A 5,669-nucleotide genomic window follows, 5' to 3' on the forward strand; every position below is an offset into this window, starting at 1 on the left:
GGATGAGCTCGTTCTTCTCATTTGCTACGACAGTAATACCTCCTTTCTTAGGCACACATTGCACGGGGCTCACCCAAGAACTGTCAGAAATAGGATAAATGATTCCTGCATCCAGCCACTTCAGAATTTCTTTCTTTACCACCTCTTTCATGATAGGATTAAGTCTGTGATGTTGCTCAACAGTTGGCTTACTACCTTCCTCTAGCAGAATCTTATGCATGCAATATGAAGGGCTGATCCCCTTGATGTCTGCTATGGTCCATCCAATAGCTGATTTGAATTCTCTCAAAATCCTTAAGAGTTTGTCCTCCTCACTACCTGAAAGGTCAGATGCAATAATAACAAGTAATGTAGATGCATCACCTAGAAAAGCATACCTCAAGTGTTCAGGCAATGGCTTAAGCTCCAAGGTGGGTGCTTCCTCAATTGATGGTTTAAGCTTTCCTTCAGCATTTTTGAGGTCAGAAGTACCAAGAGCTTCAAACGGTATGTCCAGCTTTCGCCTCCAGGGAGAAGCATTAAGATATTGTAATTGCTCGTTGCCATCTTCATCATCATTGTCAAAATCCCCCACTAAGGCCTTTTCTAATGCATCGGACATTAGCATATGATCGAGTTCTGAAGTAACCGCGGAATCAATCACATCCACTTTTAAGCACTCCTCATCTTCTGTAGGGAATTTCATTGCTTTGAATACATTGAAGGTCACATCCTGATCCTGCACCCGCATTGTAAGTTCACCTTTCTGCACATCTATCAAGGTACGGCCAGTGGCCAAGAAAGGTCTTCCCAAGATTATGGGAATCTTCTTATCTTCCTCGAAATCCAGAATAACAAAGTCTACAGGAAAGAAGAGCTTATCCACCTTGACTAGCACATCCTCCACTATGCCTCTTGGGTAAGTAATAGAACGATCAGCCAATTGTAGAGACATGTAGGTGGGCTTTGGATCAGGCAAATCAAACTTTTTAAAGATCGACAACGGCATCAGATTTATGCTTGCTCCCAAATCGCAAAGGCACTTGTCAAAAGACAACTTGCCAATAGTGCAAGGAATGGTGAAACTACCTGGATCTTTAAGCTTTGGAGGTAACTTTTGCTGCAGCACAGCACTGCATTCTTCCGTTAGAGCAACGATCTCAAGGTCATCCAGTTTCACCTTCCTTGAAAGAATACTCTTCATAAACTTCGCATAACTAGGCATTTGCTCCAGAGCCTCAGCGAAAGGTATATTGATGTGAAGTTTCATGAACACCTCCAGAAACTTACCGAACTGCTTATCCAGCTTTTGTTATTGCAATCTCTTAGGGAAAGGTGGAGGAGGATAAAGTTATTTCTCCCCTGTATTACCCTCAGGAAGAGTGTGTTCAACAGTAGTCTTCCTTGGTTCCGTCGCTTTCTCCTTTTGCTTAGCTTCTTCATTTCCAACTTCAGCTTCTCCTTCTTTTGCCTTTTCAGCATCAGCAACTTTCCCAGACCTTAAGGTAATAGCCTTGACTTGCTCTTTAGCTTCCTTCCTGCCTGGCACTTCCATCTCACTGGGAAGTGTGCCAGGTTGATAATTGAGCACTGCATTGGCTATTTGACCGATTTGATTTTCCAAGGTCTTGATCGACACCGCCTGACTCTTGCACAACAGCTTAAATTCCTCAAAATCAGCACTAGTGGGTGCAGTTGCACCTCCCTATTAAGGATATGATTGCCTTTGCGCATACTGTTGTGGTTGCTGGAATCCAGGTGGATTGAACTGTTTACTCACACCTTGCTGATATGGTGGCTGAATAACATTCTGATTATTACTCCAGCTGAAATTTGGATGATTTCTGTTGTTAGGATGATAAGTGGTTGGCACAGGCTGCTGTTGTCGCTGATAATTGTTCACATACTGAACAAATTCATTAACAAGAGAACACTGATCTGTAGCATGAGAACCTGCACAAAGCTCACATACCATAGCTATTTGATTGACTCCATAGGTAGCTAGAGAATCGACCTTCATAGACAGCACTTGGAGTTGCGCTGCAATAGCGGTGGCTGCATCGACTTCCAGAATACCTGCTACCTTCCCAGGCATCATCCTTTGACTTGGGTTTTGATGCTCATTTGCAGCCATAGTCTCAATAAGATTATAAGCCTCAGTATAGCTTTTGGCCCATAAGGCGCCTCCAGCTGCTGTATCGAGCATGGGCCGAGATTGGGCCCCTAAACCATTATAGAAACCAGTGATCACCACCCAATCGGGCATTCCATGATGTGGACAGTTTCTCAACATTTCCTTGTAGCGCTCCCAAGCTTCGCACATAGATTCTGTAGGTTGTTGCGGAAATTGAGTAAGAGCACTCCTCATAGCAGCAGTCTTTGCCATTGGATAAAACTTCACCAGAAACTTTTGCGCAAGATCTTGCCAAGTAGTGATGGACCCAGCTGGTTCAGAATGTAACTAGTCCTTAGCTTTATCCCTCAGTGAGAAGGGGAAAAGCCTCAGCTTGATAGCCTCATCAGTCACACCATTATATTTGAAAGTACTGCAGATCTCGACAAAATTCCTTATGTGCATGTTGGGGTCTTCAGTCACAGCTCCTCCGAAAGAAACAGAGTTCTGCACCATCTGAATAGTGCCCGACTTGATTTTAAAGGTGTTAGCTTGGATAGACGGATGAAGAATGCTTGACTGAATGTCATCAATTTTAGGCCGAGAAAAGTCCATAAGAGCTGGATCTGACGGAACAATATGATCATCCATGATTACTGGCTCTTTCTGCTCACTTCCTGAATCCGAATCTTCAAAATCTATCTTCTCCGGAATATCAAGAACTTCGTCTGTCTCCTCAGCTGTATCTAAAGTCCTCTTGCGAGTACGAGAATGATTTTGCATAAACGCTCGCTAAAGTACCTGAAACACAACCGAAAACAATAAGTAACACGTCTTAATCACTGAGTCCTAACGACCAATGATGGTAAGTACATAAACTAAACAAATATACCGAGTCCCCGGCATCGGCGCCAAAAACTTGTTAGGGCGAAAACACGCGCTAATATTCACGCAAGTATACGCGTTCGCAAGTAATATAGAATACTTTCTAGTTCGTTCCCACAGAGACTCAGACTAATTATGTTCAATTAAACTCACTCACCAATGTATGATTACTTCTCAATGCTAAGATAATAACACTTAGATTTAAGTAACTACTTATTAACTACAATTAACTACTAAAATTAATCACTTAATTAACACTTCGAATTAACAATATTAAAACACTCATGAGATCACAACTTCATTACTACTTCCTTCAATAGTCATTGTTATTACCCTTAGCATGTAACAGTGATGATATTAATCGAATAACATGAAACTGATAAAAGCCAACTTTCATTGTACTAATACCATTCTACCAAACATCCACAATTAAGATAGAAGTTGAATAGGCATCAATTATGTTGAGTCCCTATATGTCTACAAAAATTGACAACATAATGATTTAAGAACAAGTTATTCCTTTTGATTACACAGGGCGAATAAAACGGTTAGAGTTACCCACTAATCATGCAGACTCGTACATGAACCTATGCTAGCATGGCAAGTTCTAAATCTCGAGATCCACCGTCGCTTCACAAGAGATTTACACCCTATCTTATATGTTCGCGATGCACATAAGACGAATACGTACAACCAATACTAGATATCATACAATCATCACACACTAAGATATTAAACAACTAACTAAAGAATTCCATAGTAAATCCGTTACGACCCCATGATCACAATTAGCCCATGTTAGCACTTATCGTCATCATGGGTTCATATGAAAACATGATAAATAAACACAAGAGAATAATAATTAAACTAATTATATTAAACCAGAGTACGTCACAAGAGTAATAGGTTCAAAGTAAAGAAAACTAGCATCCAACGTTATAACGAAATAAAGAATCACAAGAAAATATGCTTCCTCTTCATTGCGATGTGCTAAAACGGTCTTCTTCCTTATCTCCTTCGCTGCTTGATTAATACAACGATCCAACACACATGAAACGTCTCTGAAAACTACTTATATAGGAGTCCCATAAAACTTAGATTACTCAGAAGTTGGAAGCCAAACAGAAATAGAAGTCTATAATAATAAATCTGATTTTCCGTCCCTACGCGGCCGCTCAGCATAGCTGAGTGGGCGCTCAGACCCCTACTGGAAAATGGTCTGATTTTGCTCCATTTCTTCGCTGTAATCTGCTCCTCTCTTCCCTCTTGCAATGCTAGACACATGCCAAAGCTGATTATTGATGAATTCTCCCCCGAAATGCAACTAATACCCTGAAATGTACAAACACTAGAAAAATACATCAAATACACAAAATAATTGATTTTAGGACACCAATTTAAGCTATTATAAGACGTTCTAAATGGTATAAAATGCCACTTATCAATAATCTTCTAGCAATCTCTTCATCAAGTGTCTGAATATTGGGAACTTTGTAGTAGACAGTTGTCTGCTTTCCCTTTATCTTCAGAGTTTGCAAAAACTTATGAGAATCTTGACTTCCATCTTGTATCATAACTTCAGGCTTTGTCATCAGACATTGCTCATCAGAACTTGATATCAGATTTTGATTATCATCACTTGCTATCAGATTTTGAGTTTGAGCAGCTTCAGAACTTGTCTTCTTTTGAATAGAAGATTTGCTTGCATCAGAATTTAGTTTCCTTGAAGAAAACTTGATGCTCTGCCCTTGACCTGTACTCTTATCAGAGTTTCCCTGGTCATCACCTTTGTCATCCTTCTTCTTCATTATTTATGTAGGTGTGCATTTGGACTTAACTACCTTCTCCCCCTTTTTGGCATCATCAGGTAGTAGGAGAGAGATAAGAAGTTCAACTGAAGATTGGATTTCATCCAATTGAGCCTTTTGAGAAGCTTGATTTTGCAGGACCTCAGTGATTTGGGCCTATTGCTGTTCTTGAATCTTCTCAATGGCTTCAACTTTCTCAGAAATAGGTCTGATAAACCTCTATTTATCAAGCTTAGTCTCCATATCCAGCTTTTCAGCCTTTTCAAGAAGTTTGTCAACCTTTTCATTAGTAGCAGAGTGTAGACCTTGAAGATTTTTGGTAGACAGAGCTGTGACTTTGAGTTGTATCTTGAAATCAGAATTTGTGAGCAACTCATCAGCTTTTCCAATATGGTCTGTCAGTACTTTGGAGCTTGGAATGAAATCAGTTTTATTCCACTTCTTGGTCAACTCCACACCTCTGTGAGTATCTTCCCAAGGAATAGGAGCAGCTTGCTCAACAAACTTCTCAATAAGTGTCTCCTTTCCTAGAATGGGAGCTGGAGTAACACTGTCTTCAGAACTTGAAGAAGACTCATTATCTTCTGATAGTATTAGAGTATGTGAGGCAACTGGAGATTCTGGAACAACTTCATTTAAATTCTGAGCATCAGAATTTATCTCCAGAATAGGAGTTGTTGGTATCTCAGCCTGTAGAATATGAGTATTGACTGTAAATGGCTGAGCTGCTGGTATTAGAGCTTCCAGATAAAGAACAGTTGGTATATTCAGATTGTGAATGTCTATTTCAGAACTTGCAGCTTGTTCTTCAACATTATCTATAGCTTTGTCATGAATAGGAGAGACAAGAGGTGTGAGAACAGTATCTTGAGCAGTGTCTTGAG

The 5,669-nt window shown here is 40.1% G+C and overlaps 1 non-coding gene across 1 annotated transcript; it reads left to right on the top strand.

Annotated features, from left to right (window-relative positions):
* Positions 1 to 2,243: 2,243 nt before the first annotated feature.
* Positions 2,244 to 2,350, top strand: LOC141662354 (small nucleolar RNA R71). Its single transcript, XR_012550475.1, has one exon. It is a non-coding gene; the product is annotated as a small nucleolar RNA R71 (small nucleolar RNA).
* The last annotated feature ends 3,319 nt before the right edge of the window (positions 2,351 to 5,669 follow it).

This window comes from Apium graveolens, chromosome 5 (assembly GCF_009905375.1).
Source record: "Apium graveolens cultivar Ventura chromosome 5, ASM990537v1, whole genome shotgun sequence".
In the NCBI taxonomy this organism is placed as follows: Eukaryota; Viridiplantae; Streptophyta; class Magnoliopsida; order Apiales; family Apiaceae; genus Apium; species Apium graveolens.